Below are 13,894 nucleotides of genomic sequence, written 5' to 3'. Positions count from 1 at the left end.
GTAAAGGTCTTAAGGTCATTAATAACATCCATTCCCAGCCTTCTCGGTGGGAAACAGGTATTCATTTTCTCCTTTGAGGAGACAACCCTGAGTGATTGACATTCCTGGTTTCTCCAATGCTTATCTGTGAGCACCCATGCCTTCTACAAGATTGCGTCAACCTGAAATGTTTCTTCACAGCAAAGGAAACAATCATTAGAATGAAGTAAAAACCTAGAAAATTACAGGAAATGTTTTCAAACTTAATTTGACAGGGTTTGGTAGCCAAGGAAGCCCTGAGTGAATGTGTAAGGTGTGGATGAAATTGTGAACGTGAGTAGTTGACATGGGAACAGTCGTGTCAAGGACACCAATACCTCAGACCTATGTGAGCTGGCAAATGCTTCTTCCGGGTGAGGCTCAGGGGTGATGGCAAAGCTTTCGTCTGGTTCAAGTGTGAGTGTTTAGAAATGCTTGACCAGCGTATATGAAAACTAGCTATTGCGGCTTCCTTCCTCCTCAGGAATGACTGCACTCTGAGACTGTCCTCCTACAGAGACCTCCTACTGAGATTAGCTAACCCCTCCTCCTTGTGCGGTACACCATACAGATGCTAAGGTTCAGGACTGCTGCTGTTGTTAGTGCCTCTTCAGCAGAGCGAGTATGGCCCACTTGACCCTAGCTTTCCTGCAAATGTGTCCGTGTGTCTGTCCTTTCTTCATTTCCTTGTCATCCTAGTCAGGTTTCCAAGACCAAACCATACTGGGTACAGAGGAGAGGGGTTATAATCTAGACTATGTAAGGACCCCCAAACTTAATAGCATTAAGCCAAATTACCTGATTAAAAAAAAAAGAAAGAAAGAAAGCCATAGACCCAAACAGATGTGTCAGAACACAGTCCATGAACAAAGCTGTGTGAGGAGATTTCTGAGACCTTGGGAGACAACTCCAAGTAAACAAGATGTGAGTCTTGGAACCTTTGTTTCTCCATAGCATGGGTTGTTCTTGAAATGCATATTTGTGCCCTTCCCAGGTAGAGTGGATAGGAGTGAGTTTACTTGGGATTATTCTTTACAGCTGATTACAGCCGATAGCTGACTATTATTTGTTTACATGCCTTTTGGAAAATCCTTTTTTTTTTTTTTTTGCCACATGCAGCTTGTCCTTATGATTATATACTTGACTCACTTGAGTCTTCTAAATTGTCTGATGCTCTGAATAAAGTTGGCTATTGCATGAAACTTTAGTCCACCTCATTTTTAGGCCCTGTTCTCCCAGGTTCACGGCACCAACCAGAGCAGTAATACAGCTGGTCTTTAAAGGAAGACAAATGGATACATGCAAATATTATCATTATTAATCACGAGGAAAATGCTAATCAAAATGCAAAGACAAGCTAAAAAGACAAACTATGGATGCAATTCAGTGGTGGAGTGTTTGCCAAACATGCTCAAGATTCAGTTTCAATCCTCCAGGATGAAAAGAAAAAATAAATCACACAAAATAAAAACTGGAGAAAATGGAACACTTGAACATTATTGGTAGAAGGGTAAATTAGTACACACATTCTGGAAAACACTGTGGAGGTTCCTCAAAAATGAAAAATAGAGCCACCATATGAACCACCAGTCTCACTACTGGGTGTATATCTGAAGGAAATGAAACCAGTGTGGTGAAGAGACATCTGCACTTCCATCAGCACTCTGCAAAAGCTAAGCAATGGAAGCAATCACCATGTCTTTGGACTGATGAATGGATAATGAAAATGTGGTACTTACGCACAATGGAAACTTGGCAGCCACAGCATAAAGGAAATCCTGTTATTTGTGACATGGATGGAAATGGAGGTCACAGTATTAAGTAAAATAAGTAATGCACAGGCATGAACTACATGAGGTCACTTCTCTGTGGAATCTAGAAAGGTGGATATGGAAGTTGAGAGAGTGGTGATTCCTAGCAGCTGGCAAGAGTAGAAGGGAAATAAAGAAAGACTGAATAATAGGGAGTTGCTATAGTGCAATAGGAGGAAGAAGGTCTGGTGTTCCATTGTATCCAGTGGTCTTGAAACCACAGGTAATGACTGCACTGCGCCTTTCAAAAAAGCAATGAGTTTTCAATGTGTTTACCATTAAGGTGATAAATGTATCAAGGCTGGAGAGGGCTCAGTGGTTAAGAACCCTTGTTGCTTTTGCAGAGGCCCTATGTTCAAATTCTTAGCACTCAGATGGTGGTTCACAACCATTCATAACTCCAGTTCTGGTTCCAGAACCTTCTTCTGACCTCCATAGACACCAAGCATGCACATGGTGTACACACACACACACACACACACACACACACACACACACACACACACACTCATACACATACACACACTCATACATGTGCACTAACACATACACACATGTGCAGGCAAAATACTAATACATTAAATAAAATTAATAAATCTAAAATATTTTTTAAGATGATAAATGTGTGCCAGCAAGATGGTTTATCAAGTCAAGGTGCTTCCTGGGAATTCCAATGTCCTGTGTTCCGTTTCAAACCCACGTAAAAGTGGAAGAAATGAACTGACTCAACATAGGTTGTTCTCTGATCACAATCTGTTACACTTCCCATCCCAATATCATGAACACACACTCACACACACATACATATACATATAATAATACTAAATGAATGAAGATGATAAATAATAAAGAAGGCATCTTTAACCTGATTTAAATAGTGGATAAATATTTTGAAACATCACATGATATCTGATTAGAATATGTACTCATTTATGCTTTCATATAATAGTTAAAATGTTTGAAAAATGTTTGTCTTTCTAAATACATTTAAAATTTTCTATTATTTTGTGCATACAGGTATTTTGCCTGCATGCATGTCTATGTATCGCATGTACACACTACCGTAGGAAAAGGGCACTGGATTCTGTGGAATTGGAATTAGATAGTTGTGAGTAGCCATGTGGGTGCTGGGAATTGAACCTGGGTCCTCTGGAAGAGCAGGCAGTGCTCTTAGCTGCTGAGTCATCACCACAGACTCTCTAGATTCATTTTCAAAGAAAAGCAAAAACTACTGTTGTTCAAGTGAATACCTCAATCTCAGACAAAAAGCTGGTGTATCGAATGCAGTTTGAATGTGAGGAACTTTGAGTTCGGCAGAGTCCATGACATGACCATGCCAGTGGGAGGGTCACACAATGACAGATTAGCCTTTCTGAGGGTGGAGGCTTCAGAGCTCCTGCCGCAAAGGCTGGATTGTTCCGTCCTTCTGGGAAGCAGCAGAAAGCACCAGGAGTTCCAAGAGCCAGCTTCTAACGTCTGGCCCACAGGAGGCTGAAGTGCTGTTTTCAGAGCTTCACTTTACCCCTGGACCATAGCCCATCTCTGCTGGATGATTGCCCTAACAATAGCAGGAGGAGACAGGAAACCAGAGATGGCCAGGAAGCTGTAGTAGATAGATGATGGCTGCTGGCTGAACTGGGTTAGTAGTGTTGGCTGAAATAAAGAGAAGGGTTGGGGGCTGGAGAGATGGCTCAGAGGTTAAGAGCACTGGCTGTTCTTCCATAGGTCCTGAGTTCAATTCCCAGCAACCATATGGTGGCTCACGACCATCCATAATGAGATCTGGTGCCCTCTTCTGGCATGCAGGTGAGCATGCAAAACAGCGCACTCATACATAAAATAAATAAATCTTAGAAACTAACGAATTGAGCCAGGAGGTAGTGGCGCACGCTTTAATCCAGCACTCAGGAGGCAGAGGTAGGCAGATCACTGTGAGTTGGAGGCCAGCCTGGTCTATGGAGCGAGTACCAGGACAGCCAGTGCTACATTACCATCTGTAATGAGATCTGGCGCCCTCTTCTGGCCTGCAGGGGTACATGCAGACAGAACATTGTATACACGATAAATAAATAAATCTTAAAAAAAAAAAAAAGAGAGAGAGAAGGGTTGGATCTTGAGGTAGTTAATCAATAGGAGTTAACAATTTAATCTAGCAGAGGTATTTTAATTATTTGTTTATTTCTTTATCACAATCATTTATTAATATTTTAGTTAGTGTTCAGAATAATGAATTTTATTATATTTCATATATACACATCATTTTACTTTGCTCATATTACCCCCAAACACACACACACACACACACACACACACACACACACACACACACACACATTGCTCTTCTCCACACCAACCCCCCATACTGGTCCAATTCCATACCTCAAAAAGTTTCTCTAACAAATATATTTTTAAACTTTTTTATTTATTATGACTCTCTCTCTCTCTCTCTCTCTCTCTCTCTCTCTCTCTCTCTCTCTCTCTCTCTCTCTCTCTCTCTCTGTACATGCATGTGCCACGGACTGTGTATGAGATGACCTACAGATGGAGGACAAATCTAGAGTTGGTTCTCTCCTATTTTTACATCAGCTCTGGGGATCAAAATCAGTACATCAAGCTTGTAAGGCAATGTAACCAAAGAGTCATCTCTCCATCTCAGAAGTACTTTAAAAAGACGACTGGGGGATAGCATTTGCATCCACGGAAATGAGGTTTGGTGATATTTTATTTGTGCTCTAACAAATAAAGCTTGCCTGAGAATCAAAAGGAGGCTCTAGCCACTAGTTAACCATAGAGGTCTGGAGGTCTGTACAAACAGACAGGAAGTGATATGACAGAGCTGGGCAGAGAGAGGGAGTTATAAGGCAGGGTGGAGAGAGGAGCTCGCTCTCTTCCAGTGGAGGATTTCATAGGGGTAAGAACTAGTGGCTTGCTGCTCTGCTTCTCTGATCTTTCAGCTTTTACTCCAATATCTGGCTCTGGTTTTTTTTTATTAGTAAGACCGTTTAGCATTTCATGTTACAATGAGGATGTTAAGCTTGTTGAAGGAAAGCTGATGAACATTTAAACTTTTGATTGTGATATTGCAATGGGGAGCAAGTGAAGATCTCCAACATCCAGTTGGAAACTCAGTGTGAAGATGGAAGTTCAGTGGGGCCTGAAAGGAAGATAAATAGCCTGTCCTCCCAAGCCACCATGGCCTTATCATACAGTCTAAATAGTTGGAGTTCTCAAGGGAGTCAGCATGGAAGGATAGACTGATCTCAGAACTTTCAACACTGTCTGCATTTGAGGGGTGAGGTGGACAAGAGACAGAAGTGAAAGATCTGGAAGTTTAGGCAACTCAAGCAAGAAGCTTGTTGCGACCTTCACAGGATCCAACATCTGAAATCTGTACCTAGTGAGGTTAGGAAAGTAAGAAAGAAACTGGGAACATAGGGCTGTATCTTAAGATACAGTATGTTGTTGCCAATGATATAGGGTGAAAATAGTGAATGGCTGGCAGATGTCTTTAAATTATCATTAAAGAAACACATCAGCAGTGCTTGGTGATATTAGCCTTAAGCCCAGCGCTCCAGAGGGAGAAGCAGGCATATTTCCATCATGGCCAGCATGATCTACATAGAAGTCAGACAGTAAACATCCATCTGAAAATCAAATCAAATCAAAACAAACCATCAATAGGCTTTTATATATTCTCCCACATTTCCTGGTTTTTGCTCCAGTATTACATAAGACATTTTCTTAATATTAGTCATTGATATATTCTATATTTTTTCTAGAGAAATGAAAGAATATGGCATTTTCAAAATCTGTATTATAATGTCAGAAGGAATATGTGCTATAAGTTACTAAAAACACTTCTCTAGCTAATAAATTCAACCTATGAAATAGTAATAATACCGTTTGCCATCATATTTTGAGAACTAATCAAAAAGAAGTATGATGGGGTCCAGGGCTGAGGTGGGAATTGGACACAAGCCCCCATCCCTAATGCAGAAGCTAGCTCCAATTGACGGCTGCCTGTAAAGGAAAAATTAGTTTTCTGTGATGGAGTTTCACTAGGTATACAAACCACACTTAAGGGCAGGCTCTATGCCCAGCAGTAGATGCCAACACAAAATGAACTCAATGGCGCTTTGGGAGTTTTGTCTCATAATGATTTCTTTGGTTATTTTTTTTTTAACCATACTGGCCTTTTGCACGTATATTCTGGTTTCTGATTTTGTGTTTTTATGGTGAATCATGCATTTGTTTTTAGACCGTCCCGATGGCTCAAATATTTCTGTCTACATTTTCATAGGTAACCTTCTCTTCAACACTAAGCTTTCTAAAGAGTTCTCCTGTTGGCTAGTTATTTTTTTTTCTTCTGAGGCTTCAGGATTTGCCTGGTTGGAATGCTTGTAAAAACATTTGTGGATAGCCCAAACATTTTTTAAATAACATTTGCTCGGAAAATTTTGACTAGTAGTTAGGACACATTATTTAAACATATTTCCAAATATTTATGTGTCCCGGCAATCCTTTGGCGGTGCCTGCAGTGTGAGGCTGAATTGATGGTTCTGTAGTTCAGTCTTTTTGTTTGTTTGCTTTGGTCATTCAGAGTGGGTGATTGATGAGTACTTGATAGACTTTCCACACGGCTGACTTGATTAGCTCAAATAGTAAGGTGGCTCTACCAACCCAGGGTTTGGGAACTTTCTTTTCAGAGAAGTGAATTTAATAAACAAATGAGGTTAATTTTTACCATAATCTTGTAAGATGATGGATTTTGGGTTGCTAGTTCAGGTCTTTCCTCCCTCTCCTCCCCATTATGAACAGTAATTCATAAAGTGATGAATTCCTTTCTGTTATTTTGTGTTACTATTTAGTAACAGATACAGTTCTAGTGTGATCTGTGGTTCTTTCTATGGGGCTTACACTAATTTTGAAAGTTTTAAATTTTTCCATCACTATGTCTAAAGAAAGAAAATGGATAACTTATCTGTACACTTATGTAGAATAGCCAAATGGAACTTTGGGGGAGTTTTGTGTGTTTTCTTAACAGGACTTTTTTTTTAAGTTTCAAAAATAAAAACAGAAATAACTCTATAATTATACCTGGGCCTCAATTTTAATTTAGCTGATCTGCAAAGTCTTGGAAAGAAATATTTCCTTTAACTCTGGCTACTAGAGGTGACAATGTCACATAATTTTAAGTCATGAGTAAGTATATCTTATTATAATAAAATATTAGCCATATTTTAAGGTTTTGATTCGTGAAAGACTCTTCTCTGAGTTTGCTTATCATATGTTGCTAAGTCTATTGCTTTGTGATCATCTTTTCTCTTTCCTTGAAACTCTTTGGTTTTTTTAGTGTGTGTGGTGCATTTTTTTGTGATATACAAATATCAATCACATAGTTATATAATAAATCTGTCCCATGTGGGCTGGGGATATGGCTCAATCGATAAATCACTTGATTTGCAAATATGAAGACCTGAGTCTGGATTTCCAGAGTCCATCATGTAAAATTGGATGCTATAGTCTGCATCTATAATTCAACATCAAGACTGGAGACAGAGACAGGAGAATCCCTGGAAGCTTGGGGAGCAGATAGCCCTGAGTTCACAATGATGAACAGCAATGAGACTACTTCAAACATTGTGAAATGTAAGGACTGACACTCAAGGGGAGCATCCAATCCCCTTTCACACATCGTGACACATATGCATCTGCATTCACACACATACACACACTTACATTTACAAGACTACATGTACATCATATACAAATAAATATACAAAATAAAATAAAATAATAAATGTTTAAAAATTGTTCATATGCTATATTTGATCTTATTTATTTCCATTCCTCATCTCCTTCCAGATTCTACTCATCCAACTTTGTGTATTCATTCATTAGGAAAAACAAAACAAAGAAGAAAAAAAAAACTGGTTGTGTGTGTCGGCTATCTACTGGAGCAAGTTAGACCCACCAAGCACTACAACCTAAAAAACAAACAAACAAACAAAACAAAACTTTCTCTCTCTCCCAGTAGCTATTAATTAGCAGTAACTTCTCAGCTTCATGCCCACATGCCCATTTCAAGCTTGGATTTTGTCTGACTTGAGCTCCTTCAGGTTTTGTTCACACTGTCACAATTGCTGTGAGTTCATACGTTCAGCTGCCCTATTGTGTCTGGAAAATAATGTTTCCTTGTAGTCATACATTATCTCTGGCTCTTATAATCTTCCTGCTCCCTCCTTTGAAATGATTCCTGAGCCTGGGGAGGTGAGGGTTGTGGTACAGAAGTTCCATTTAGGGCTGAGCAATCCACAGTCATTTAGTCTCTGTATCATGACTAGTTGTGGGTCTTTGATTTAGTTTCCATGTACTGTAAAAAAAGAAGCTTCTATGATGAGGTTTGCAGAAATTCATTAACCTGTAAGTGTAATGAGAAGAGGCTAGGAGTCATTTTAATATTATGTTCCATTAGTAAAACAACAGAATAATGGTAGTAGTTTCTCTTCTAATGCCTATGACCTGTCCAGTCACAGGTTCTTGGCCTAGATAGCTGTGCCAGGTGTTGGTCTGATCTTGTGGAGTGGACCTTAAATCCAAACAGAAGGTGGTTTGTTACTCCCATGACATTTATGCCACTGTTGCACCAGTGGGCACATCTTGCCAGGCTGGTTAATATTGTAGCTTGCAAGGTTCACAGCTGGATAAGACTGATGATTACTTGTCTCCTCCAGGAGCATGCATATCACCTTCTAGCACTATGAAAGCTAACCAGTAGGGATGTGACTTCTAGGTCAGTACCAGCTTGATTTCTCCATGTTCTATGTTCAAGTATATGATATCTTCAGCAAAAGGGCCTTCCCGCCCAGTTGTAGAGGATAACCAAGAGCAATGGTAATAGCCTGAAATATTTGGGGATCTATGGGATGTCACTGTCCAACAACTCCAATAGAAGTAATCTATTCCTGACTTTCTGCTTGTTGTTTGTTAGCCTGGGGAGTCCAATAGGAGCATTGTTATTCCATTAAGAGGTAACTCTATTTAAATTCTCTTTAAATATGTATGTGTTTATGTTCTATGACATTTATGCAATTGTAGTAGTCTTCATATGACTTTTTCTGAAAGTGTTCAGTGTTAGTTGACCCTCCGCATATTCCCTCCTCTACACTGCCCTCTCATCCTCATCCAAATTAACCCTTCCTGCTCCATTATTCCTCTTCTCCCCTTCTATTAATGTTTTCTATCTTATCTTCTTTGAAAGTCCCTCCCCATTTCCATAACCTTTTACTAACACCCTGATCTCTATGGATACACCAAATAGAGCACGCATATCTACAGTGTCAAAGCTAACATCCACAAATGAAACAAGTGATATTTGTCTTTCTGGGTCAGAGTTACCAGATTCAGAGAGATTGGTTCTAATTATTTCCATTTATCTGAAAATTTCATAATTTTAATTTTCTTAACATATGAATAAAATTTCATATTTCAATACATATAGGCAGTAAAGCAAGTTCAAATGGGAAAAAACCACATCTAAACAGGTTTCAGTGTGTTTGACAATGTGTGTAGGCTTAAGAAAAAATAGAAAAAGGATATAGACAGTCATAAAAATAGTTTAAAAATAATAAAATACAATCTTCAAAGAGAGAAGTAAAGTAATAATAACAAAAAAGAATAAACCATGTAGGGATGGGAAATACACAGCAAGTCTGGATTCTGTATATTTTTGTGTTGTCTTTGAATTTTTTGATTGCAGATGAACACATGATAGCTGCTGAGAGACACTGGATTATGGAAACTGCTAAATTAAACTAACCTATATATTTAAAACATCTTAATTTCAAAATGGAAGTAAAAAATATGTTGCATTGGAGAAAAGGTTATGCTTTTGTTTCCACAGAATACAAAGGCTGTGGATTCATTCAAGGTTAAAGAGGATCAGGTTTGATCAGGGGAGACCCCCTGAAAATCCTGGCTACAGACATAAAGAAATAAATCTAGAAAACTACAAGACACAGGATGTATATTTTACCTGCTTAAACATAAAACAATAAATCATCTTTGGCTAGCTTTTATACAATGCACAGTCTATACTTGTATTAATGCAGATATGTATGTTAACTTTGAAAGTTTATGTATTTTCAGAGCAAGGGGACCAGACACCAATAAAAACAGATGGCCCAGGTGATCCAGTATCTCAAGAGTGTCTCTACTACAGTTTCCTCAGAGTTCTACATCCAGAACAGATTCAAAACTGCTGGCTGAGATGGTACAGCCTCACAGACTAGTCAAGTCAGAACTTGACCATTATCCTGATTTTTCTCAGGGTCCCTCAAAGACGCTAGTGTCTTAAGATGACAGGAAGCAGTCTAGAGAAAACAATACTCATGTGCCCAAGAGATGGGCTAGTGGGTTTGTCATTCGGTTATAGATATTTGTCATCATTTATGGGGGGTTTTGGTTATAAATTTTAATTGGTCATAGTTAGAAATAAAAGCTAAATAAAGGAGTTAGATTCAAAGACCCCTTTCTGAAGGAAAATGGAGATATAGTATAGAAATGATGAGAAAAAGGATAGATTATTAAATCCACTTTAATCCAAAAAGCAACTATTAATTTCAAAAGATGTTACATTGGTATGGATTTGGGTTTATTTAAAGTTATTTTTGTTATACTGTATAAATGTTTCTACTCTTGTTTGGGGTATTATGCTTATGCAGTTCATTTAAAAATGTAATGTATAATTAAGAAATGCAGGTTAGTAGTTAGTCATTTATAATAATCAAATTTGTAGTCATATTAGGTATGTTTTCAGGGTTAAACATATATTTAGATAGATAGATAATCTTAAAACACTTATAAGACCTCTAGAATATGACATTTAAGATTTTTAATAACCTGTGGGTTTTCATAATAGTGAGACACATCTACACAGCACTAATCTACTTCAAAGAAGATGATGGGCATTGAAGAACCACCATAAGGAATTTGCTTTCTTTGTGGCAAAAGCCAGCCATTTGGGCAAGAAACTGCCCTTGCCTCAACTGCTGACAGTATGCTGTCCAAATTGGACAAACAGGAGACAAAAGAACATGACTGCTGAACTTTGCCAAGACAAGGCAGGACAGTTCTTCTTAATTCCCTGCTTCTCAGAAATGTCTGTCAGATATACGAGTCCTATAGGCCAAAGATGGATGCCTCAACATTGCAGAAAAACTTTGGATGACTGTCTAGGCAGCCAGATGTCCTGTCATTAGGTAATATTGCATCCTTCTGGGGTCTTTGATGGAGTTAAAGACTAAATAGTTAGACTAACAGTTTTCCTTAGTTATGGTAGAGAGTAAATTAGGTATAAAACTTTAGACTCACAAAGATAAGATAGATAGTTGGGAATTTTATCTGGATTTGCCTAATGCAAATGGACTGGATATTGTAACTATAACTCTTATTTTATAACTTTTTGTTGTATATAGTTTTACTATATTAAAGTTAAAACCTTCCTTTTTAATTAGACAAAAGGGGGAAATGTGGAATAATCTTTTTATACATTGTGAAGATATGTTGCTCTAATTGGTTTAATAAAGAACTAAATGGCCAATAGCTAAGCAGAAGGAGGTATAGGCAGGAGAGCTAGACAGAGAGAACTCTGGGATGAAGAAGGGCAAAGTTGCCAGCCTGACAGAGAGGGAACAAGACATGCAAGAGGACAGGTAAATGCCACGAGTCATGTGGCAACATGTAGATTGATAAAAGTGGGTTAATTTAAGTTGTAAGATAGTAGCAAATGTAAGCTATCAGCCAAGTTTTTTTTTAATTAATAAGAAGTATCAATGTGGTTATTTGGGAGCTGGTGGGTGGGACAGAGAAAGTCTGATTACAGTCTTCCTCTGTTTTTATTTGATTTTAGTTTTCTATTTATATATTCCTTCTTTCATTGTACAAATCATGGGGTTTTATGTGATGTCATATCTACTATTTAGAATTTATGGTTTGCTGTTGTACATATATCAAAATATCATTTCATTTACCATCAATATATACAATTTCTACTTGTCAATATAAAAATAGAAAAGAGAAAGTAATCAATCAGTTCTGAACAAAAGTTTAAAACAAAACTATCCTATTTTATTTTACTAGAAAAATTAAAGACAAAAGAAACTCATAAAGAAAACACAAACTAGCTAAAAAGAGTATAAAATGGATATGTTTTCAGTGTTAATTAAGTATATCTAAATTAAGATAATGAAATTTATATTAGATATCAGATTGCTAGATGTATCAACTATGGAAAAATAGTTCTAATAGGATTTTTTATGTACTAGTGACAACATTTCAGGAGGGTCTTATTTTAAGTATATACAAACTTTTACTCAACAATTTTGCTTTAGGAATTTGTCCCAAGACATAACTAGAAAAAATACCACTGGCTAATTCAGATTTTCTGTTAGTACTATAAAACTGGAAGTAAATGTCCATCAGTGGGGCACTGAACAAGCAAATTATGTTATGTCAAATATAGTATTTTATGGATCTATTGTTGAAATTATGGACTATCCCAGGAGAAATTTACTTCCATCGCATGTTGAAAACAAATGGGTATAAAATGTACATACTGTGCAAAATAATTTATTTATTCAAGCAATATAAAAATATTTTGCATTAACCATGTGCCAGGTATTATAGAGTCACTATAGATAGATGAAATAATTGCCCTTTCTGTGTTTTGGATTTAAAAAGCAAGTATCATGGAAAGATAAGAAACTCATGTTAGTTTGAGAAGCTTTTTGTTATTTTTTTATTTTCAAATTTTATTTTATGTGTACAGGTGCTTTGCCTGCATGTATGTCTATGTACCATGTGTGTACTCATATGTGTGCCTCATATCTGTGGATACCAGAAAAAGATGTTTGATTCCCTAGAACTGGAGTTATATACAGTTGTAAGCCATTTGTGGGTGCTATGTATTGAATCTGGATCCTCTGGAAGAGCAGCTGGAGCTCTTAACCACTGAGTCATTTCTATGGTGCCCAGTTAAATTCTAAGTCAGATGAATGATTTTTTTCTATTTTGAAATATTAAATATTGATAACTTTTCATACTTTAGTTTTTCTTTCCCCTCTCCCACAATATAAGTCAGTGTTACTCTATAAATGCCAATTCTCCATCCTAGATAAGGCAATTTTCTTGACCATCTCAGAAATTTTGCACTTTGGCACATATTTGTCTTAATGAGTTGTCAAGGAAAAAGTATCTATTTGAAGCTCTTAGAAAAATGGGGGAAATGATTAAGCTATGCCCTTGTCAGATGTCATTGCAATGATACTCCCAGAGAGTCCGAGTCAATATAATCTGAGCCAATAAACATGGATGTTAGCTTACTCATTGGAAATTGACGTTGCTATCAATAAAAGTGAAACTTCAAATTAAACTCTGTAGTACAGTCCTACTACAACTTAACATACAAAGATTTATCTAAAGGACTATTTTCCAGGGCAGATTCCTGGACTTCAGGGTTCTTGTTTGGCAAGTCTGCTGTAGACATAGAACCAGCATTTTAATCATCTTCAGAGATGATCTAATGCAGATATTAAAGGATCCCATTTTTTTTATTGCAATGGTTACATTTCCTTAAATCATACCTGTTAGATTCATTTCTAGGAGGACTTCTTTTTCTCTTTTAAGACAAGCTTATTCAAGGGGTCATGGGAGTTATTTGGGAAGAGGGGGCAGTTCAGAAGCAGATCTACTTTTCATCTCAAGACCTTTTGGCTTTCTGGACTACAACTGTGAGCCAACATTTTAATGAGCCGCCAATGTTTACTTCCATCAAATAAAAATTGGCACACCTTTTCCCCAAAGAATGGCATTAATATTTATAAATTTCCTCTCTCTTGTTACTTTATAATAATAGGTGGATAGTATGAATGCCCAGGAACGTTGTAATAAAAGTGTGACAATGGAAACAGAAGACACTGAGCGCAGCAGAAGCAGAATCCTGATCAATGAAAGCAGCCCACAGTGTAAATAAAAGACCATTGCAGAGCACTTAGACGTCATCAGAA

Source organism: Peromyscus maniculatus, chromosome 12 (assembly GCF_049852395.1).
Source record: "Peromyscus maniculatus bairdii isolate BWxNUB_F1_BW_parent chromosome 12, HU_Pman_BW_mat_3.1, whole genome shotgun sequence".
Taxonomy (NCBI): Eukaryota; Metazoa; Chordata; class Mammalia; order Rodentia; family Cricetidae; genus Peromyscus; species Peromyscus maniculatus.
Note: the sequence above shows the minus strand (reverse complement) of the source record.